At 43.5% G+C, this 25,239-nt stretch overlaps 1 protein-coding gene across 3 annotated transcripts in view; it reads left to right on the forward strand.

Moving 5' to 3' along the window:
• The window catches only part of TTC7A (tetratricopeptide repeat domain 7A), a 390,080-nt gene that overhangs the window by 329,058 nt on the left and 35,783 nt on the right, over window positions 1–25,239 (forward strand). The gene's annotated exons all lie outside the window — the stretch shown is intronic.

Raw genomic sequence — 25,239 nt, forward strand, 5'->3', positions numbered from 1 at the left:
TGCTAGTAATATTAAATAGTATATTTAATTTAATTTATATAACTGACCTTATATGCGTCCCTAAGGCCAGTTTCACGTGTCTAACATTTACAGTCCGAGTATGAACCTCAATGGTTGGAGAAGGCAAATGTCTCCTACCTTGAACTCTGAGCCTTAGGGCTCGAGGACATGATTGTAAAAATAGGACAAGCGCTATCAGTCGTTTTGACAGATAGCACTCGTCCCCATGTTATTCTATGGGGCCGTGCACATGTCCGATTTTTTCCTTGGATAGAGCCGGGCCAGGGTAAAAATCACAGAATGTCCCAGTTGAATCTGATATTTGGATCGCACTCGGCCAGGCAAGTCAGTGAGTCCATGGAAAACATCGGACTGCCCATCTGAGTCCAGTCTGATTTCCACGCACTGACAGAATGGAGAAAATGGAGACTTTTTTTTCTCCATCTACTCCTCATCGGGGAGAATCGGATCACACTATGATCTATAGGCATTTATGAGGTAGGTTGTTGAGTTCAGGTCAGGAGACATTTGTCTTGTCTAGGCATCGTGATCAATACTGGGACCTTGAATTTCGAATTAATGATACCCACTTAAAGTTAACCTAATACCAAGGTCTAATTTAGTAGAGCTAGCCACACTTTTGGTCAAGTTACTCTTTGTAGAGGTTCGTTATAAACCGTTTATTCCATCAAAACCTTGAGACACTCCTAGTAAAGGAAAGGGATTGTGCCACAATAGACATCTGTCATCTATCTAAAGGATAGGTGATAAATGTATAATCACTGAGGGTCCCACCACTGGGACCAGTACTGATCATTACAGTTATGCAGTCAAGTGGAGATTGAGTGGACCAGTAGTCAATAGTTCCCCAATGTCATGAGGGATAACTTATTGATCTGTGGGAGTCTGACCTTTGAGTTCTCCAGTGAACCCAACAACATGGCACAGAAACCCAGAGAACGGCCTGTTTTGAACTGAGTGGAGGTCAAACTTCCACTTCATATATTATCTATGAACAGTGCTCATTTTTTCGAGCAGTCCGATAGACAATGAATGTAACAAAGGTCGAGCTTCTGCACCAATTCAATGCTCTGCATAGCCCATTTATTTTGCTGGGTTTCAGACCCCCATTCTTGGAAATGTTGGGGTCCCAGAGCTTGGGACCCACGCTGTCATCAGAAAGTTATCTCCAATCTTATGTGTACGTTGTGATTTTTGGAGAGCCACTTAAAATGTCTATGGAACAAATAGAAAAACTGATCTTCACTAATTTCTATTGAAAGAATGACTGCTAGCTCTGCATCCCATATATACTGTATATACTCGAGTATAAACCGACCCGAGTATGAGCTGAGACCCCTAATTTTGCCACAAAAAAACTGGGAAAACTTATTGACTTGAGTATAAGCCTAGAGTGGGAAATGCCGCAGCTACTGGTAAATTTCAAAAATAAAAATAGATACCAATAAAAGTAAAATTAATTGAGACATCAGTAGGTTACCTGTTTTTGAATATCCATATCGAATCAGGAGCCCCATATAATGCTCCATAAAGTTCATGATGGGCCCCATAATATGCTCCATACAAAATACGCCCCATATAATTCTCCATAAAGTTCATGATGTGCCCCATAAGGTGCTCCATACAAAATATGCCCCATATAATGCTCCATAAAGTTCATGATGGGCCCATAAGATGCTCCATATTAAAATATGCTCCATATAATGCTGCATAAAAGGTTAATGATGGCCCCATAAGATGCTCCATAGCATATTATGCCCCATGTACTGCTGCTGCTGCGATTAAAAAAAAAAATACTCACCTCTCGTCGCTCAGGCCCCCGGCACTTGCGATATTCACCTGTCTCTTTTCCACCACCGCGCGCCGCTGTGTCTGTCGGGTCTCTGCAGTGACTGTTCAGGCAGAGGGCGCTCACTAACCATGTCATCGCGCCCTCTGACCTGAACATCACAGCCAGAGGATGCAGAAGACGGAGCCCGGCGGTGGAACGGGGACAGGTGAATATCACATGGCTCACCCTCCCCCGTTATACTCACCCCCTCCTGGCGCGGTCCCTGCTTCTCTGATGCGATGGTCTCTGCCGCCGGCAGCTTGTTCCTGTGTTCAGCGGTCACATGGTACCGCTCATTAAAGTAATGAATATGCGCTCCACCCCTATGGGAGTGGAGTTGCATCCATATTCATTACTTTAATGAGCGGTACCACGTGACCGCTGAACACAGGAACAAGCTGCCGGCGTCAGAGACCATCTGAGAAGCAGGGACCGCGCCGGGAGGGGGTGAGTATCATTTGACAGCCGCCACTCCCCCTCCCCCGCCGATCCCCTGGGACAATGGCTCAAGTATAAGCCGAGAGGTATACTTTCAGCCTAAAAAAAGGGGCTGAAAATCTTGGCTTATACTTGAGTATATACCGTAGTTACGCACTTTAAAATTATGCATTATTTTTTATTCTACAATTTAGATATACGGTATTTGTAAAAAAAAAAAGTTAAGATTGCCAGTTGTTAATATAATTTGAATCTGTCGTAGGATAATTCATCTACCTGTAAATTACTGTGCAGTAAAAATATGCTTCATTTGTCAACAGTGCAACTATTTTCTTTTTTGTCCTTCTCTTTGCCCAACTAATCATGGTTTCTAAGGAACCCTAACATCCTAGGGGAAGATGTGTGACACAATTCTATTAACCAATCTAATATTTAGTACAAAAACGTTATATTAGTGGTGTTGTATTGGATGATACTAGGCACACATGGGCAGGTAATTGGTAAAGTCAAAAATATTTTTGGTGTGATGTGGAACATGGTTTAATCTATGATTTATGTCACCCTGTTTTGATAGCAAAATATTCCACATTTCCGAATTGTAAAAAAAAATTCTAAGAGAACATTTATTTTCATTTTATTCATTTAGTTAATAGTTTTCGCGTAGGATTTATTTTATGTAAATTTACCTCAAATATGCACCGCAAATCATTCTTAAAATGACACTAAAATTATTCGACAATGTCTGAAAACAATATAGCACTAAAGAAAAACACTTTGGATATAATAATCTTGATTTTGTTCTGAGCCATACTGCAATCCAAAAGAAGAGGAACAATGTCTCCTCCTCAGTTGGTTTAGTGCTTGTGAACATCTGTCATTTAATTCCTTTAAAGGAATATAAATGTGGTAACTATCTGCCAAAATACTCACTTTTCAACAAACTCCCTTAAAGGGAATCTGTCAGTGGGATCAACACTCTTAAGCTGACTACATGGGCATGCAGGTCCTAGAGAGTTGAATCAAATGATACTTTGATATCTGTAATCCGATGAATGATGCCTGAGAAATTCACCTTTTTCAAATATGTAAATGAGCTGAGAAGAGTTATTTTCCAGAGGAGGATCTTCCCTGACATCTTTTCAGCTCATTTACATATTTTATAAATGTGAATTTCTCATTGCCCATTCATCGGATTACAGATATCAAGGTATCATTTGATTCAACTTTCTAGGACCTGCATACCCATATAGATGGCTTAGGAGGGTTGATCCTACTGTCAGATTCCCTTTAACACTTGCACACTTGGTTCATCTAAATGGGACTATGGGTGGAGGTGGTGTTTGGCCGTTACTAAACCTCTCTGGCTGCAAGTTGTCTGCCTTGAGAAGCAAAGATTGAGCATGTTGATATGTAACATGCCTAGTCCTTTTTCTTGCCCTGACAAAGAAGAAACAAATGTGAGTTAAACGTCATCATGTCATACACATCAGATGATCAAAGTCTAAACTACATGACCATCTTAACACAGAGAGCATAAAGTGTTGATTTTAATGCTGGAAGTGACAGGGCATACTACTTCCAGGACACTTTGAAGGCCCACCCGAAAAGTGGAGACTTCCTGGTCTTGTATAATACATTCCAGGTCTCCCGGGGACTGCACACACATCCCTCATGGCAGCTCTCTCCCAACATCTTTTTAGTTGGGACGCAGAACCCATGTAGTGGGAAGGAAACTGGCATTAATAATGCTTACCCAAAAAATTCTCCCAGTAAGCATTTTAGAAAAGTTGGAAAGTATGATATAGGGTCAAAAATTATTCAGTGATGCGCGAAAGACCACGGCCCTCTTTAGTTTCAGTGAAGAAAATGTTATTGACCTATCAGTAGGTCATGGTCAAGGGTACCGCACTTTCCAAAATGGCCAATGTTTCTGTCTTTATTGAGTTCAATTAGGATGCTGTCAACCTCACGATGTTCCCAACAGGCTGTGATCAAGGTCCAGGAGGATCAAAAATTTGGCATCTTGTAAAGTGTGGTATCCATGAACATGACGTGCTGACAGACCAATGAAAATGTTCTTCACTGCAACTGAGGAGTGCCGTGGTCTTTCGTGCCTTATTGTCATGATATCCATCCTATCACTGAGCACAACCATCCACCCGGAGTGACGACCATAACCTTTCTAAAATTATTCAATGGGTGGTGACAAATTTAATTCACCCCTTCAACATACTGATTATTTCTTCGTCATCTGACCTTGCTATCTTCAGGGATCCATGAGGTCTAGTGTGTCTGGACAGTCAGTATCATACATGGTGTAACCTTTCCAGCTCCAGTATATATCTCCTGGTGAGATAAAATTACTCTACGAGCAACTATTTCTGCCTGGTGTCATTTCATCACAAGGCTTTAAATAGCCCCATGAGTTCTACTTAAGCTCCTGCTCTGAAACTTTGTTCAATATTTGGTTTCCTTCATGTATTCCGAGTTGATGTGAGGCCCCGCAGCTTAATTTGCTTCTTTCATAATTGAGTAAGTGATAGCGGTGGTAATAAAACATTTATGTGGGAGCACATTTCATATCATATGAGATACCGTAACCCTTGCCATAAGGTTACTAAACATTAATCAGGGAACAAGTCAACCATCAGGTGCCTCCAATTGTATTAGACAATTAACGTTACGGAGTACAGTTCGTTATAGAAACCTACTTAATATCTTTTGTGTCCTCGAGTCATTTTGGTGTTGGATAACCACTTATGCCCATTAAACTTTCTGTGTCTAGAACCATCAACGGCATTGTTAAAGGGCAAACGTGTTTTAATATCCTGAGAATATGACACCAGTCCTCCGAGGGGCATTGTTCAAGACGGGAGCTGTCCTGGCCTCCTGTGAGATAACCTTTGCAGGAGTGTAAACCGGATTTTAGAATTTTGGGTTTGTTTTTTTTGTGTTTTTTTTAGTTTCCAGGAATCCAATAAATGTGTCACTTTATAATATGTCATTGACCGGTTTCCTTGACCTTACCAACCTATTGTAAGGGATGAACTCATTTACAAATCTAATGCACTTGGATTAATATGCAAGCTGTACAGCTTCACGAGCTGCATCGGAAGATTAGGAATTGATGTTTTGACCTATGCCGAGGCTTGATTAACCAGGAAAAGATTAGTTATTGCAGCATTGGGTTTGGGAGCTTACTGTAAATGCATTTTTATGAAGAAGACCAATTCATCTGCGTTCTCATAGGATTTTTACACAGCCAAGGATCACTCCAGGCTCATATGTCGAATGTCCATTTACTTTGCAATATTTCCTAAAGCCAGAACATGGTGAACAGAACATGTAAAGGCAAGGTGTTACCTAGATTGTTTATTTTAAATAATAAAACCATATACCGAAACATATTTTTTTTAATCTATTTTTATTGTTACATTTTATACTTGATATGATTAGGATCTGAGCTGGCAATTTGCTTTAACATCAGGTTAAATATGATTTACAGTAGTTACATGGACCATAACATCTGTGGGGAAGTTTTGTGGGCATTGTGTGTGACCTATGCAGAGGTCATTGTAAAGGGATGGGGAGGAGGTGAGCTGTGACTTCACCTGCCTACACTGCTCAACATTGAAATTGAAACACCAAGAAGGAAAAGTCGTGGAATTATGGAAATCACAGGATCGATAGGCGTGTTAATGATCCGCAAATGGTAAAAGAATGGGAACAAAAAGTTAAAATATCTCAATTTGCTCACTGTTAAGTATAAATGCCAAATGCCTTGGCTGCTATCAGTTAGTTAATTAATGGTTGCCTTAAGAATGTACTGCCTCGCAGAATTCACTGAGGCAAATCATCAAGAATCGCTGCTGGCATCTTCCTTTGCGATTGCCAACCAATGACGTTCCAGAAGTGCTCGATGGTAGACAAGTCCAGAGACGTTGCAGGCCATGATAGCATATTCAGGCCGCGCAGGCTACTCACAGCATTACAACACCAGAGATAAAATGAACCTCTGGAAAAAGTGAACAATGATGTCCAAAAATAGTATATTACGTTATTAGAAAACAATAATGATAAAGGGATGTAAAAGGTGCCTCAAAAGATGGAATGCGCGTAGCATGTCATACAAGGAAAATATAATGCATGGAGTACAAGAAAAAGTGTTTATCAACAACTGTATATAAACCTATAGATTACTGACCTCCTTGATAATCCATATACTACATGGTGAGGTAGCTGAACAGCATCAAATAAACTATATATGTTACTTCTAATAATATATTTAGATGCAGCTGCAAGAGGATAACACTGTGTCCCTCCACCCCGACGCGTGATTCACTTTGCTTCTTACCGGGGAGCGTTTCACTTAGTTTCTTCATGCCTCTGGTAGAAACGCGCGTCGAGGTGGAGAGAAGCTTTGCTGGTCCTCTTGCAGTTGCAGCTAAATATGTTATTAAATGTAACATCATATGTACTTTATTTGATGCTGTTCAGCTATCTCACCATGTATGTTTATATTTTGCTTGTATGACCTGCTGTCTGCGTTCCCTCTGTTGAGGCTCCTTTTACATCTCTATCATTTTTGTTGTCTAATAAAGTAATATATAGTGATGAGCGAGTATACTCATTGGTCGGGTGGTCTCCGAGTATTTGTTAGTGCTCGGCGATTTAGAATTCCTTGCTGCAGCTGCATGATTTGCGGCTACTAGACAGCTTGATTACATGTGGGGATTCCCTAGCAACCAGGCAACCCCCACATGTACTCAGGCTGGCTAGCAGCTGTAGATCATGCAGCTGCATCAACAAAAACTAAATCTCTGAGCAGTCACAAATACTCGAAGACCACCCGAGCGTGCTCGGGAAAACCCGAGCAACGAGTATACTCGCTCATCACTAGTAATATACTATTTTTTTACATCATTGTTCACTTTTTCTGGAGTTTTATTTTATCTCTGGAATTGTTGTAACGCTCTATGTTCAGAAGTGCTGTCCATGAATCAACTTTTGTATTACTATCTGGACAAATATATGTTGATTAATACAGTAGCAGCAGCAAAATGCAGCCTGGTACTGTCGTATTGAAAAACAGCTGCTAGGATACTTTGGAGAAATGGCCGTGCCACTGGTTCCACTACAAAGTCAATGTGATGGCAAGCCGTTTACCTGGAGTAAAGACTAAAGGTGTCCGGCTTCCATACATTATGCCACCCCACCCATAATTCCAGGAAAAGTTCTTGTGTGATGTTCCCTCATGAGTACATCTCCATGTTGTTGCTCATGTCTCCAGACCAATATTAAGCTATCATTGCGTCCACGACAAAAGAGGCACAAGAAAGGGAGGTCCAGATAACAGATTTATTTCTTTATTGATTCATCCAACGCGTTTCGAGGAAACAAAGGTTCGTAATCATAACAACAAAATCAAGACGAAAGTGAGACATCACTGAGGAAACCAGATCTCCATTCCTGAATCCATTTTCATTTTATTCCATATCCTTTGAGAGTGGATTTGTGAGGTCAGAGGATCACCTGCAGCTGGATTCCAGGCTCATAGCCTGATGTCGGGCAAACACCTTGTGTAGACACTATTTGATGCCTCAGACTTGGCATCTGATGTCCAGTTTCACTTGCAGTACAGAATGGATCATGCGCCATTTTTCTAATCTGACGATCTATCCGTGCAGAGGTTTGCCTCTGCCCACCTCTTGAAGTTCGTCGTTGTTCTCACAACTACTGGAACAATCAGCGTTGAACAGTGTTGACATTTTGGCCAGGCACGTAACGATCTACCGGAGTGATAAACCGACATCTCTCAATTCAAGGATTCTGTCCCACTGAGATTGTGAAAAGTGGCGACAACTGGCACATCAACTAAAAGGAGACATTCCACAATCATCCCACAGTCAGTTTTTGATCTTTCATGTGGCTAAAAAATGTAGCTTTAAATCTGGCTTTTATGCCCCTGCCACAGATTGGGGCAAGGTGCTTGATGCATCTGATACTTTTTGAATTTGCTCTACCTTCCAGCTTGCCCTTCATGGTGTTCCAGTTTCATTATTGATGAGTTTATACATGGAGTGATGTCTTCCATTGTAATCCTGATTATGATGATAATGAGATTACCTAGGAGAAGTGATCTCTACAGAACCTGTCAGCCTTACATGAAGCTCGGTAGCCAGAATACAAAATATAGGATATCCAATTAATTATTTATTTTTACATATAGGTAATGACTTCTCCAAAGTGCTTAAAAAAATGCTAATGTGAAAAAAGTGATTCAATCATTCACTCTAAGGGGCATTGAGATTTTCAGATAAATGCATTTTTTCGTGTTATTGAATACAGTTCAGTTGCAGGGATCCATGTAGAAATGTATCTGCAAGGACGGTCTAAACCCTAAGGAACATGAAAAGGGACGGCCCCTGAGGAACTGTACATCTCAGTATCTATATTTCCAAGGTGTCTGATTCTGGTGCTGATCTATGTGTACATGGAATAAGGCTCTGTGCCAGGCAGATATTGACAACTGCTGTTGGCTAATTTTTCATTGATCTCTGATTCCGGAGGAGCAACAGCTAATCTTCGGCTGCTCACATAAAGCTTTGTGCTAGCAGAGAGTATAGAAGAAAAGAGATCTGCTGTGCACATGAAACACTTTTTATTTATTTATTTTACTCACTTGTATAGCGCCATTAATTTCATAGTGTTTTAAAGAAATTATCGGTACTGTCCCCATTGGGGCTCACAATCTAAATTCCGTATCACTACTGTGACGACATTGCATTTTATCTTAATTAGCCAGATGTCTATTTTCAACAAGCCTGGAGGAATAGATTATCTATATGTTGACTTTTGAATTTAGGTATTTCTTTCTGGTTGATCAAGAAAACAGAATTTTGTTAGTGTAAGCCTGTAATATTGACTTGTAAGTTGACAATTTGTTGTAACATATTGTGCTCTTATCCTGGATGACTAGTGATACAGGGTTCATGGATGTTTGCGGATATGTTGATTACACATTGTCCAGGCCAGCCAGTTTGTTGATTTGCAAAATAGAGGAGGACAAACTATGCAAATAAATTACATAATCAAACAATACGAGTTGGTCTTATCACCATTCTTCCCCTTTACCTGTGAATACTGGATGAAGGACAGTTGTTAACTATAAAAATGGTTTATATGCCTCTGTAACATGAGACAGAGATTCAGCCAAGACATCCAAACATCCAAAAAGAACCAGAGACTCTTTACAGAACATCAGCCAAGACATCATGGCTCCATCACGAGGGACACAGATAATGCATTCTACAGGATGCCAGCTTAGGGGATAATGGCCCCGGCTGGAATACAGATCTGCTACATTGACCAACGCGAATCAATGGATACGTTTGGGATAGTCAGGATTTGGACCCACCTCTCTCTGTGCATGCCACATGGGCAGGTAGTCGGCCCTGGAAGCGGAAGCCAGATTGTGACCCTCTGGTCAACTGACCTTGTATCTCAATGGGCTGTCATCTTCCTAAGCTTGTCGTTATCTCCTCTGTGCGTGCCACAGGTGGGGTAGTCAGCCCTGGAAGCTCTGAAGTCACAGCTGCTCTTATCCCGGTGAGTCAGCAGAAGGGTGAGACTCTGTAATGTGCACCATCTTGGGTATTTTGCTGGGACTGTTCTATGTGCTATTTGCCTGTTTTGTGGTTCAATAATGTATTGCCACACTCTTTTACCCTCACCCTGTGTTGTGTGAGTAGTGTTACGCCCACGTAAAAAGGAGAGCGGGTGTCACAATCTATTTTTTGGTTTTGTGGCAGATCTGATTCCATGGAGAAACCTTTTTTCCTTTTGGCGTATCGAGGGTTAATGTCAGTTTTTCCCCGCTGGCAAGCTGGTGTAATTGCATTGCTGCTGGATGAGCTGATGTGGGCGGTGACCACTCCCACCATCCTGTAAAAGGTCACCTGATGCATTTAGGGGCAGCACGGTGGCTCAGTGGATAGCACTGAAGCCTTGCAGCACTGGAGTACCCGGAGGAAACCCACGCAAACACGGGGAGAACATACAAACTCCTTGCAGATGCTGTCCAAGGTGGGATTAGAACCTTGGACAACATCTGCAAGGAGTTTGTATGTTCTCCCCGTGTTTGCGTGGGTTTCCTCCGGGCACTCCGGTTTCTTCACACATTCCAAAGACATACTGATAGGGAATTTAGATTGTGAACCCCATCAGGGACAGCGATGATAATGTGTGCAAACTGTAAAGCGCTGTGGAATATGTTAGCGCTATATAAAAATAAAGATTATTATTATTATTATCAGCTGACTCTCGGTGTTAGAGCAATCTGCAGTGACCAAGCTGGAATAAGGAGCTCTCTGGGTGCAGTGGTGCTTCTGCTGAGTTCACTGATCTGGTGCTTTTTTCTGCTGTGCGGAGCTTTGCAGCAGAGAAAGCTAAGTGTGAAATTTTTGTTACCTTGTCCCTTTGGTGTTTGTCACTTCCCCCTGTGTTTATTATCTGCAGTGGTGTGGCTAGTGCCCGTCACCGGCCAGTGCACTAGCCAGGGCAGAGGTAGGTGACAGGGACGAGGTATCATGATGGCGGTGGGGGAAAGGACCTGAATAGGGCATTAGGGGAGTGCAAGGTCAGTCTCAGGTTGAGCTCAGGTTGTGACCATTCCCCATTCCTTATGAGTAGGGCCTTCCTGTCACCTATACCATCCCTGTTGTATGTGTATTGTGCCGTTAGCTGACCGACCATCCATTGGGTCGAGTAACACCGTGAGTCACCGTGTGACAGCGGCGTTTCGTTGGATGATCCCTGGTCCATGCGGTTTTGGCTAGCGGACCAGGGCAATCGCTGACCCCTTGTGTCTCCACAACTATGTCTTTGGAGTGTGGGAGGAAACCAGAGAACCCGGAGGAAACCCATACAAAGACTAGGAGGACATACAAACTCCTTGCAGATGTTGTCCTTGGATGTATGTGAACCCAGGACCCCAGCGCTGCAAAAAACAGTGTTAACTACTGAACCACCATGCTGCACCATACTTGAGTGAAGGGAGAAGTCATCCTATGACCACTGGGGAAACAGAACAAACCCTGATATTGTTGTAAGGCCAGGGTCACACTTGCGAGTTCAATGCAAGAAAGTTGCAAGAGTCTCTTGCATCAAGTCCTGGCACTGCCGCCGGCACTCGGGACCGGAGCGTGCGGCTGCATAGAAATACATGCAGCCCCAAACTCCGGTCCTGAGTGCCGGAGGCAATGCCAGGACTTGATGCGACTTTCTCGCATTGAGCTCGCAAGTGTGACCTCAGCCTAAGGGGGGGATGGGTTGGACAAAACCCATCAGATCCTACTCAGTGAACAACTATGGCCCACCACTACTTTGGGAGACTGCTCTGGTTATGTATAAAGAAGAGTCTGGAAGAAAGAGAGTAGCTCCAACTATTACTTGTGGGGGAGTTTGGCACTGCCATGATTTTTGTGACACTGTTACTGCATTGACGTCTATGCTAAATAAGGAGAATAGCAGGAAAAGGGCAAATGCTGTGACTTCAGGGGACATTGGAGAACTGCTTTAATTACTAGGAGGGAGAAGGACAGAATTGCCATACAACTCAGGCTGTGGGCACGTCCGTACCATATAGTATTTATAGGTCCCCAATCCTAGACTAATATACATCAGTACACCGTTGGGTTTTTTTTCCCTATGGAAAAAGTGTATTTTCCTGCTCTGTTCTGTGCATAGGCATCTAGTAACAATCTAGGGTAAAGCACCTGTACACATCCTACTAACATAATACTCTCCGGGCCGCAAGGAGATCTCTATATCCATACAGTGGCATAGCTCACAGCCTTGCACCAAAGTTATTTATCTGGAATTTTTCTAATTTTACTCTCTTATATGGCGCCATCAATTTCAGTATCCCTCGTAGACATTATATCCCAAAACATTGGGCTCTGACACAAGGCATTCTGTAATTCCAGATACCATTATAAGGGGGTTATATCAATTAGAGAAAATTACCTGCATTTTCTCATGAACAGCACCACTCTTGTCCCATGGCCGAGCCTGGTATTGCTGCTTAGCTCCATTGACAATCTGTTTCTGTAAGAGAGCAGCCACCTTTTTTCCAAGTGCAGACTCTTACTGCCAGGTTATTTTTTGCAGACAGAACAATGGGGATCTGCAAGTTTGTATTGCAGCAATCTGCTGTCCAGGTGGTGAATGTAAAGGGGTATTCCCATCTCCAAGATCCTATCCCAATATGTAGTAGGTGTAATGATAATAATATTAGCAAATACCGTAAATTAGAAATGTAGTATAGTTCTTCTGATAAGCTATGACGCTCACCCCATCTGCAGGGCATTGTAGTAGCTTAAATATCCATGATTACGACCACTTATGTAGTTAGTTGTTAATGGTCGTAACCATGGATACCTAAGCTACTGCAATGCCCTGCACATGGGGTAAGCAACATAGCTTATCAGAAGAACTATACTACATTTTTAAATGGAGGTATTTGCTGCTATTATTACTATTGGGATTGGATCTTGGAGATGGGAATACCCCTTTAACTTTATTTTCCATGCTTTAGGTTGATACATGGAGAGAGAGAGGAGAAAACAGAAATGATGCCTCTCGGCCTGTAGACCGCATTTCTATTTTTTTTTTTATTTTTTGCTTCCTTTTTTCACCTTTTAGTTTGCAGGTATATAATGGAGCATAATGAAAGAAGAGGAAGCAGTAAAATGGTACTGTGCGTACAGCGATAGAAGACCAGAGCGCAGCGATGTGCCTGCACCAGCTGACGGGTGTAAATGTATTGCTCACCTCATTGGGTTTTCTCTTCATTGCCCTTCTAGAGAAAAAAAAAAAATCACCGAACCGTCCTCCGGTCGGTGTCCAGCGCCAGCATTGCAGATTTGCTTAGCTGCAATGTGACCATAGATTTAATGACAAGGGAAGAACTATTATCCTTCAGAAAAGCCCATATCTTACGTCCTGTGCCATCTGCCAGTTTCTATAGGATGTAAATATGCAGAGCAGTGGTGCCAGCCCGGGCAATGGCAGAGATATACGGGGTTCTCTTAGGACAGTTAGAAATGTCCTTGACAGTAATCGGGGCACAATGATGGGACTCTGAGTGATCGTTTGTCATCAGCAGGGAGATACGGCAGTAGGTCATCAATATCCCTGCATTGACACCACCGGGGAAGTTTGCTGAGTAATGCAGAACAGGATGGGTCCTGCTCCTGTAACCGCGCCGGGGATCCTCTATATTATAGGGCTTGTCCTGTGAAAGCAAATAATCACCTATCGGCAGGATAGGTGACAACTTACACATCAGTGGCGGTCCGGACACTGGGACCCTCACCGATCGGAACTTTTATCTCCCAACAAGGCAAGTGTACACCTGTTCTAGAATGGAGCAACAGGTCCTATCCCGACCACAGCTCCATGCATTCCCTATAGGGCTGCCGGCAAAAGCCGAGGAGGTGAATGGAGCGGCGGTCGAGCATGCGCACTACCACTTCTAACGTGGACACAAGTGCCCTGTGCAGAGCAGTACCGCTCCCAGTTGTCAGTCACCCACCAATCAATAAGTTGTTGCTTATCCAATGAATTGGTGACGACTTGTTTTCACTAGACAACTCCTTTAGCTCTGAATTTACAAAAATATCGTATGAAAATTATTTTTCCCCACTAATAAAATAAAAAAGGCTCCGTGTTACTGCAAACATGGAATAATCAGTCGCCTTCTCGCAAATACCAGTTGTGGATGGCTCTAGATCTGGCCAAAGAAAATGGACCTGCTCTACAGGTCTATGTTTTTGCTATGTAATCTGAGATCAGCATGATGTAGGGTCTCAGATCCTGATTCCAGCGATGTGTCACTTACTGGGCTGCTTGCTGCAGTTTTGATAAAATCCCTGTTTTCTCTGCTGCAGATGTACCAGTTCTCTAAATGCTGAGCTCGTATGACCCCGATTGGCTTATTTCTGTGTACACTGTGCATAGGCAGAAAGTTACTAATCATTCTTGGGGGGCGGGGTTATACAGACCAGGAGGACTGCATGGCACGAAACATCTAGTCCTCGAGTGATAATCTCCTCCTGATAAAAACTCTGATTTTATAGAAATTACAACGAGCAGCCCAGTAAGGGACACATCACTGAAATCAGAGTCTCTGTCCCTACATCATGCTTCTGTCAGGTTACATAGCAAAAATCTGCTGACAGATTCCCTTTAAGGGAAGGTAACTAATTAAAATAACTCTATCGTTATTATTGCTGTCAAATATTTAACACAGTTACCGTTGCAAACATTAAAGTGTTATTCCCAAAACTGTAAGTTATCCCATAATCCACAGGATAAGTAATAAATTACAGAGCGCCCGGACCCCTCCCACACCATTATCCTAGAAAAGAGGCTCCGGGATATGGACACTGAAGAGCCCTGAATGGGGTGGAGGTGCACAAGCTAGGCATGCACTTCATTCATTGTCTATAGGACTGCTAGAGAAAGCCTAGTACTGCACCTAGCTGTTTCCGACAGTCTTATGGATAGTGGATTTTTTACGATTTTGGGGTTACCCATTTAAAATGGCTGCTCCGTTACGATGCTGCACCCCAATAGGAAACCCTAATGTTCATAATGTTCATTCTCCCATATACCCTTTTACATGATGATTGAGCAAGTTCACCATCGTTTTGTCTTCAGCACATAATGTGGGACGTTCTGAGACGTTGTGCCTGTTCCAAATTAAATTGTAAAGTTCAAATACGTGTGCGGAAGAGCCACGCTGATACACTAAGCATCAAAGCAGATCTCCCTTTATTACCCCATAACATCATCTTGTATAGGTTATTAGTATTCATCCATTGTAACAATATAATTGGCTCTTCTTATCTCTAAATATGTGCTGGCATTAGCATACATACATCTCATTGGCTAAAGGTGATTCTGTCTAAGCCCAGCTGAGTAGTTTGTGCGTCTTCTTCAACTTTCCATTGTTTTCTCTAGGCCTCTTTCACACTTCCGTCTTTTTGTTTCTGTCAAAATCCGTCGTTTTGTGAAAAAAACGGACCCAGCGAATTTGCCCTCTTGATCCGTCTTTTTCTCATAGACTTGTATTAGCGACGGATTATGACAGATGACCTCACGTTTCGTCCGCCGTGCGCTGGATCCGTCGGAATTTGTGTATCCGTCGTCTGAAGAAAACATCCAAAGAGACGTTTTTTTCTGCGTCGGAAAATCGGACAGCGACGGATCCAGCGGTGTCCGTCGTTGGCTATAATGGAAGCCTATGGGCGCAGGATCCGTCGCTGTCTGTCAAAAGACGGAATCCAGCGACGGATTCTGTTTTTTGAAACTGAGCATGCCTGGAAGAATTTTTCTTCATTTAATTTAACCCATTTTTTTTTCTTTCTGGCGATCTCTCTCTCCTCTCTCCCTTCTCTCTCTCTCTCTCTCGCTCCTCTCTCTCCTCACTCTCTCTCTCCTCTCTCTCTCCTCTCTCTCTTCTCTCTCTCTCCTCTCTCCCTCCTCTCTCTCCTCTCTCCCTCCTCTCTCTCCCTCCTCTCTCCCTCTCTCTCTCCCTCCTCTCTCATTTCTCTCTCCCTCCTCTCTCCCTCCTCTCTCTCCTCTCTCCCTCCTCTCTCTCTCTCCCTCCTCTCTCTCTCCCTCCTCTCTCTCCTCTCTACCTCCTCTGTCTCCCTCCTCCTCTCTCCCTCCTCTCTCCCTCCTCTCTCCCTCCTCTCTCTCCCTCCTCTCTCCCTCCTCTCTCTCTCCTCTCTCTCTCCTCTCTCCCTCCTCTCTCCCTCCTCTCTCCCTCCTCTCTCTCTCCTCTCTCCTCTCTCTCTCCTCTCTCTCTCCTCTCTCCCTCCTCTCTCTCCCTCCTCTCTCCCTCCTCTCTCTCCTCTCTCCCTCCTCTCTCCTCTCTCCTTCCTCTCTCCCTCCTCTCTCCCTCCTCTCTCCCTCCTCTCTCCCTCCTCTCTCCTCTCTCCCCTCTCTCCCTCCTCTCTCCCTCCTCTCTCTCCTCTCTCTCTCCCTCCTCTCTCCTCTCTCCCCCCTCTCTCCTCTCTCTCTCCTCTCTCCCTCCTCTCTCCTCTCTCCCTCCTCTCTCCCTCCTCTCTCCTCCCTCCTCTCTCCCTCCTCTCTCTCCCTCCTCTCTCTCCCTCCTCTCTCCCTCCTCTCTCTCCTCTCTCCCTCCTCTCTCCTCTCTCCCTCCTCTCTCCCTCCTCTCTCCCTCCTCTCTCCTCTCTCCCTCCTCTCTCCCTCCTCTCTCCCTCCTCTCTCCTCTCTCCCCTCTCTCTCCTCTCTCCCTCCTCTCCTCTCTCCCTCCTCTCTCTCTCTCCTCTCTCTCTCCCTCCTCCCTCCCTCCTCTCTCCTCTCTCTCTCCTCTCTCCCTCCTCTCTCCTCTCGCCCTCCTCTCTCCCTCCTCTCTCTCCCTCCTCTCTCTCCCTCCTCTCTCTCCCTCCTCTCTCCCTCCTCTCTCTCCCTCCTCTCTCCCTCCTCTCTCCTCTCTCTCCCTCCTCTCTCCCTCCTCTCTCCCTCCTCTCTCCTCTCTCCCTCCTCTCTCCTCTCTCTCTCCCTCCTCTCTCCCTCCTCTCTCCTCTCTCCCTCCTCTCTCCTCTCTCCCTCCTCTCTCCTCTCTCTCTCCTCTCTCTCTCCTCTCTCCCTCCTCTCTCCCTCCTCTCTCTCCCTCCTCTCTCTCCTCTCTCCCTCCTCTCTCCTCTCTCCCTCCTCTCTCCCTCTCTCCCTCCTCTCTCTCCCTCCTCTCTCCCTCCTCTCTCCTCTCTCCCTCCTCTCTCCTCTCTCCCTCCTCTCTCCCTCCTCTCTCCTCTCTCCCCTCTCTCCCTCCTCTCTCTCCCTCCTCTCTCCCTCCTCTCTCTCTCCTCCAGAATTGTGTTCCTTTAAATCCCAGCAGATGCATCTCTGACGGATCCGTCAAAAAGGATCCAGTGCATCCGTTTTTTACAATCTGCACAGGATCCGTCTTTTCAACACTTTGACGGATTGTGACTGATTCTAAATAACGGATGTGTGACAGAGGCCTAAAGCAGGAATGTCTGTGTCTATCTCAAACACACATGGCTCAAACTCCATCTTGGAAAGCGGAAGAGAATATCTGTAGAATATCCACAATAGAGTCAGGATAGATGAGTATAAGTCCTAATCTCACACATTGTATCCTCTATAGTTGGGGCCCTGCTTATTGCAGCTGCTTGTTTTCTTCTGCATTTAGATTAGAAGCACAGAGACAGACACGTGTTATATAATATTCCTTACTGCTGTGGGAGGGAAGAGAAAGCTGCTCCATGCACAGCCTGGACACAGAGTTGTTAATTTGACTGCTGCAAAAACTACATAATGAGGTAGAATAAAATAAAAAAAAAATCCTTGTGTATGGGAATGAGATTAGTTTCCACCATAGACATTACATACATGTGTATTTCTTTTTCTGAATGAATAGTTTTGTCTTTTACTGCACCTTTTACATCTATCGATCCTCGGCTCTCTGAGTCTGCTCTATATGGCTACATTTTCCTTGTCCTAAAATAATTGTCTTGGGGATAAATCATTTTCCCAATCCTTTCCAAACAAGGACATCTCAGGACTTGGCATGTTGGATGCACTGGAGTAGAACGTGAACCTGGTATTCAGCTCTCATTAACTTATATGTCTTGTAGGCAAGTCCTTGGCCAGACGGAAGGGTTCTGTTTAGTAACATGAGCACCTAGAATATTGATAAAACATGATGGTGGAAATTCGTAAATAGAGCAGTTACACCGCAAATATCCGGTGCCGATAACGCGTTCCCACTCTCTGACATCCGTCTACTTTAACAATCCTGCCGCTACAAGATAATTGAGGAGCATTTGATTGAGCCTGTCTAAACAGAAGCAAAACACACTTATTTATGTGCAGTTTAGATTTCAGAATTTTCTGCCTTTACAATATCTGGTTGAGTGACAAAAAGCACCTTGCAATAAAATCATTTCTCCGTCCAAATGATAAAAAAAAGCAGCCATTTATGCCCCAGAGCAGGTCTTCTTCTAAGGATTGTTCAAATAAATGGGTCCGTGCACTTGTCAGTGTGTTTCCACACACTGTGTGTCCATGTGTCCCACACGTAGACATGTCCTTTTTTTACCGTCAGCACGGTGACCTCATCACTGGCATTTTCCCACGGTCACCGCAGTTCAGCCCGGCCTCAATGATATCACCGCTGGTCACTGAGGCTGCGCTCACAGCAGCTAATTCACCAGTGGTTCTCAGCCTGGACGGTTGCATCTTGGCACTGTCCAGGTTGAAAACTAATTATCCCCCAGACTTGGATTACGGCATGGGACACAACGACGGACAGGTATGGTATATTGTTGTTTTATTATTTTTGTTTTATTACAGGAGATCGAGGGCTTCGGTGGAATGGGCGTTAGGTGAGTATAACTGTGTTTGTTATTTTTAAATAAAAAAGGAAAACTGTGTTTTATTTTATTTCTAATAAAATACTGAATTCTGTCTGTGTCTTTATTTACCATACAACTATAGGATTAGTAATAGATATGTCTTATAGACGCCTCTCCATTACTAAGCCTTGGGCTTGATGTCACCTGACAATACAAAGGTGACATCAACCCCACAAATATGAACCCCACTTGCCACCACTTCAGGGCAAGTGGGAAGAGCCGGGTAAAGCGACAGAATTGGCGCATCTAGTGCGCCTTTTCTGGGCAGCTGCAGGCTGATATTTTTAGGCTGGGGGGCTAGATCAATGGCCCATTACCAGTCTGAGAATACCAGCTGTCAGCTTTAGCAAGGCTAATTTATTTACATAATAAAAAAAACAGTGTGGGGCCCCTCTATTCTTGATAACCAGCCTTGCTGAAGCTGACAGCTGAGGGATGCAGCCCCCAGCTGTGAGTTTTGCCTGGTTGTTAATAGAAAATACAGGGGAACCCAGGCCGGGTTTTCCATTCATTTATTTAGTTATATCGCAGGCGTCGGGTGAGGAATATCCTGATCAACCGCTCCTGCTGTCACTGTTATTAGCGGCAGCAGGTGTAGGTTGATGGGAGTAATAGTCCCAAAAGCCCCCACCTGCTGTCATTGTTCTGGTTTGAATATAACTCTCAACATTCTCACCTGCTTGCACCGATCGCCGACAGAGCAGGGGAGAATGATGAGAGCTGTCTTGAGCACCTGACGTCGGGGAATAGCGCTTACTGTAGTGCTTCTTCCCTGCCAGCTGTCCATGTTTTACTGATGCGGCACACGGTTGCCACACCCGTGCCGCAAGTATTACACACACGGACATGGATATCTCCGGTACTGGAAATAAACGGACATGTGAAACCGGCCTAATTATCATAGAGTATTATCTTTCTATAACTCTAAGCAAAGACAATCAGCAAGAAGCAGCTAATGCTGTGGTGGTCTCCACAAAACCGTGCTAGTTTTGCGCTGGGTCCTTTTCTGATTATTTGCTAGTTTTGCACTGGGACACTTTCTGATTATTTGCTAGCTTTGCGCTGGGTCCTTTTCTGATGGTTTTCTAGTTTTGCGCTGGGTCCTTTTCTGATTATTTGCTAGTTTTGCACTGGTTCCTTTTCTGCTTGTTTGCTAGTTTTGCGCTGGGTCCTTTTCTGCTTGTTTGCTAGTTTTGCGCTGGGTCCTTTTCTGATTATTTGCTAGTTTTGCACTGGATCCTTTTCTGCTTGTTTGCTAGTTTTGCGCTGGGTCCTTTTCTGCTTGTTTTCTAGTTTTGCGCTGGGTCCTTTTCTGATTATTTGCTAGTTTTGCACTGGGACACTGTCATGGACCTGGTGGTTAGGAGCACCCGGAATGACCTGATGAGTAAACTAGTAATCGGAACAAGCTCTGGGAAAGTGGGAACTCTGCTGACCGCAAACTCTACTCCTATCACACACACTAGAAATAGCCGTGGAGCGTACCTAACTCTCCCTAGACGCCTCTTCGCAGCCTAAGAGCTAACTACCCCTAAAGAAGAAATAGAAGCCTAACCTTGCCTCAGAGAAATTCCCCAAAGGTAAAGGCAGCCCCCCACATATATTGACTGTGAGTTAAGAGGAAAGTCACAAACACAGGAATGAAACAGGTTTTAGCAAAGGAGGCCAGACTTCACTAAATAGTCAGAGGATAGAAAAGGGAACTATGCGGTCAGCACAAAAGACTACAAAAAACCACGCAGAGTAAGCAAAAAGACTCCCCACACCGACTCACGGTGTGGAGGTGCCACTCTGCACCCCAGAGCTTCCAGCTAGCAAGGGAATATCATGATAGCAAGCTGGACTAGAAATTAGCAGTACTAAGAAATATATTCAGGAAGCAGTAACAACAAATGAACTAGCAAAGACTTCGCTTCTGCTGGAGTAGACAGGTCCTCAGAGAAGTCCAAGAGAGATCTGAACCAATACTGAAACATTGACAGCTGGCATGAAGTAACGATCTGAGTGGAGTTAAATAGGGAAGCCAGCATAGCAATAAACGAGAGCAGCTGACAAAACCAACCTCAATGACCAGCAGTTCCGCTCAAAGCCACCAGAGGGAGTCCAAGAGCAGAACTAACCAAAGTACCATTCATGACCACAGGAGGGAGTCCGAGAACGGAATTCACATCAGGACACTTTCTGATTATTTGCTAGTTTTGCACTGGATCCTTTTCTGCTTGTTTGCTAGTTTTGCACTGGATCCTTTTCTGCTTGTTTGCTAGTTTTGCGCTGGGTCCTTTTCTGCTTGTTTTCTAGTTTTGCGCTGGGTCCTTTTCTCATTTTTTGCTAGTTTTGGACTGGGTCCTTTTCTGCTTGTTTGCTAGTTTTGCGCTGGGTCCTTTTCTGCTGTTTTTTTGCTAGTTTTGCTCTGGTTCCTTTTCTGATTTGCTAGTTTTGCACTATGTCCTTTTTTGATTATTTGCTAGTTTTGCGCTGGGTCCTTTTCTGATGGTTTTCTAGTTTTGCACTGTGTCCTTTTTTGATTATTTGCTAGTTTTGTGCTGGGTCCTTTTCTGATTATTTGCTAGTTTTGCGCTGGTCCTTTTCTGCTTTTTTGCTAGTTTAGCTCTGGTTCCTTTTCTGATTATTTGCTAGTTTTGCACTGTGTCCTTTTTTGATTATTGGCTAGTTTTGTGCTGGGTCCTTTTCTGATTATTTGCTAGTTTTGCGCTGGGTCCTTTTCTGATTATTTGCTAGTTTTGCGCTGGGTCCTTTTCTGATTATTTGCTAGTTTTGCGCTGGGTCCTTTTCTGATTATTTGCTAGTTTTGCGCTGGGTCCTTTTCTGATTATTTGCTAGTTTTGCCCTGGGTTCTTTTCTAATTATTTGCTAGTTTTGCACTGGGCCCTTTTCTGATTATTTGCTAGTTTTGCACTGGGCCCTTTTCTGGTCATTTGTTAGTTTTGCACTGGGTCCTTTTCTGATTATTTGCTAGTTTTGCACTGGGCCCTTTTCTGATTATTTGCTAGTTTTGCACAGGGCCCTTTTCTGATTATTTGCTAGTTTTGCACTGGGCCCTTTTCTGGTTATTTGCTAATTTTGCACTGGGTCCTTTTCTGATTATTTGCTAGTTTTGCACTGGGTCCTTTTCTGGTTATTTGCTAGTTTTGCACTGGGTCCTTTTCTGATTATTTGCTAGTTTTGCACTGGGCCCTTTTCTGATTATTTGCTAGTTTTGCACTGGGCCCTTTTCTGATTATTTGCTAGTTTTGCACTGGGTCCTTTTCTGGTTATTTGCTAGTTTTGCGCTGGGTCCTTTTCTGATTATTTGCTAGTTTTGCACTGGGCCCTTTTCTGATTATTTGCTAGTTTTGCACTGGGCCCTTTTCTGATTATTTGCTAGTTTTGCACTGGGTCCTTTTCTGGTTATTTGCTAGTTTTGCACTGGGTCCTTTTCTGATTATTTGCTAGTTTTGCACTGGGTCCTTTTCTGGTTATTTGCTAGTTTTGCACTGGGTCCTTTTCTGATTATTTGCTAGTTTTGCACTGGGCCCTTTTCTGGTTATTTGCTAGTTTTGCACTGGGTCCTTTTTGATTATTTACTAGCTTTGCACGGGGTCCTTTTTTCCTGCACACTGGCTCCTCAGTCACCCTCTAGACTCAGATGACTGGGGAATCAGTGCTACAGTGGAAGTCCCATAGTTCGGCCCCCAAGAATCTTAATTGATGACATATGCCAGTGATATACCATAACTTAACATAGTGGAGAAACCCCTTTAAAGAGTCATTTTACTTAAAGAAAAAAAATCTGAAACACAGTGTGGTTTGGTTTTGATTCTCACCCTGATTCAAGGGAATGTGTCTAAGCAAAATTTCCAAAACCAGCCCATGGATAAGAATGGCGTTGTTTTGGGATGGGTTCTTTTGGAAACTGTTTTTTTCTAATAATTGACAATCCCCTGTTTGTACCAGGTTGCAGTAATAAGATAAGCAGGTGAAAGTTTTTCAACATAATCATGCCAACATCTATAGGAAAATCCCCCCTTTCTGGTCCCTGCTAACCATTCCCTGGAAGTTCGGTTAGACCCTGTATCTCCATTTAATGACCGATCTTCCCAGCATCAAGCACAAGAAGCCATCTGGACATCTGGAAACACTGCGTTCTGGGACGTCTCACAAGTGATCAGCAAAATCTTCAACCTTTCTGGGATTGCAGGAGGTCTACCATTTTCTGGGAGCCTCCTGGACATTTTGGAAATAGTTGACAAATATACAAATAAAAGTAGTGCATGTTTTAGGATCTCATTAGGGTCCGATGACGGTACCAGGCCAAGTCTTATGAGGCCTCCCTTCTCTTTTGTAATGAACTATATTAGGATTCAGCCAGCACTAACTTCTTCTGCATCGGGATAGACTGGACACATGTGATGCTGGTCCAGAACAAAACAGTATGTACTGCATGTGTTATACTGACTGTTTCCTTTAGTTACGACGATGGAAGTTTGTGCTTAGGATCAGCAGTGTGACATATAGCAGCGGCAAACACCTCCTCTGTCAGCATTTACGCAGTTATTTCTTATACATACTGTATGTCTTAAATCACTTAATCCTTAATTATGTTTTCTAAAGCTATGAGCAAGTACAGATTATTCTTTATTAATATCCTCCTACTGAGAATTAGTCAAATTCAGAGTGACACATTACATTTTATGTAGAATAAATTATACCGTAAATGTCTTAGTGTAAAATTATATGGTATATTCAGCTTTGAGTCAAGGAGGAGCAAAGACAGAGATGAGGGTCTCCATAGCAAATATTAAAATGGCTACCTCTACCAGGTTCTGGCCCATTTTACGCCATCCTTAACCACCTGGGACAAGAAGACTTGATGCTTCTCTGACCCACCTTTTTCCTGATTATTAGGTTCATTCCTACACTTTAGTTTGCCAGTTATCAGGCCTGTAAAATGGAGGACCACTTCTGTCAATTAGAGTAAACGGGTGGGTCCATTTTCTCCAGTAGTGTTAAATTTGGCACCTTCCACAGTGATGTTACATGAAGTAGCTCTCTTCTGGAGCGGGCATACTGTTAATGAAGCATGTACAGTTACAAAATGGCCCACTGTCACCAAAAAGCAACATCCTACAGTCTATTAGCTTGCATGTCAAGGGACTGAGTTAATGAATTTGATGGACCTCAGTTAGTTACATAGTTATTAAGGTTGAAGGAAGACTTTAAGTCCATCTAGTTCAACCCATAGCCTAACCTAACATGCCCTAACATGTTGATCCAGGGGAAGGCAAAAAAAACCCCATGTGGTAAGAGTAAGCTCCATCATGGGGAAAAAAATTCCTTCCCGACCCCACATACGGCAATCAGACTAGTTCCCTGGATCAACGCCTTATCAAAGAATCTAATATATATACCCTGTAACATTATACTTTTCCAGAAAGGTATCCAGTCCCCTCTTAAATTGAAGCAATGAGTCACTCATTACAACATCATACGGCAGAGAGTTCCATAGTCTCACTGCTCTTACAGTAAAGAATCCGCGTCTGTTATTATGCTTAAACCTTTTTTCCTCCAGACGTAGAGGATGCCCCCTTGTCCCTGTCACCGGTCTATGATTAAAAAGATCAGCAGAAAGGTCTTTGTACTGTCCCCTCATATATTTATACATTAAAATAAGATCACCCCTTAGTCTTCGTTTTTCCAAACTAAATAGCCCCAAGTGTAATAACCTATCTTGGTATTGCAGACCCCCCAGTCCTCTAATAACCTTGGTCGCTCTTCTCTGTACCCGCTCCAGTTCAGCTATGTCTTTCTTATACACCGGAGACCAGAACTGTGCACAGTATTCTAAGTGTGGTCGAACTAGTGACTTGTATAGAGGTAAAATTATGTTCTCCTCATGAGCATCTATGCCTCTTTTAATGCATCCCATTATTTTATTTGCCTTTGTAGCAGCTGCCTGACACTGGCCACTGAATATGAGTTTGTCATCCACCCATACACCCAGGTCTTTTTCATTGACGGTTTTGCCCAGAGTTTTAGAATTAAGCACATAGTTATACATCTTATTACTTCTACCCAAGTGCATGACCTTACATTTATCCCCATTAAAGCTCATTTGCCATTTATCAGCCCAAGCTTCCAGCTTACATAAATCAGCCTGTAATATAAAATTGTCCTCCCCTGTATTGATTACCCTGCAGAGTTTAGTGTCATCTGCAAATATTGAAATTCTACTCTGAATGCCCCCTACAAGGTCATTAATAAATATGTTAAAAAGAAGAGGGCCCAATACTGACCCCTGTGGTACCCCACTGCTAACCGTGACCCAGTCCGAGTGTGCTCCATTAATAACCACCCTTTGTTTCCTATCCCTGAGCCAACTCTCAACCCACTTGCACATATTTTCCCCTATCCCCATTATTCTCATTTTATGTATCAACCTTTTGTGTGGCACCGTATCAAAAGCTTTTGAAAAGT

The sequence above is a fragment of the Ranitomeya variabilis genome, chromosome 2 (assembly GCF_051348905.1).
Source record: "Ranitomeya variabilis isolate aRanVar5 chromosome 2, aRanVar5.hap1, whole genome shotgun sequence".
Classification (NCBI taxonomy): domain Eukaryota; kingdom Metazoa; phylum Chordata; class Amphibia; order Anura; family Dendrobatidae; genus Ranitomeya; species Ranitomeya variabilis.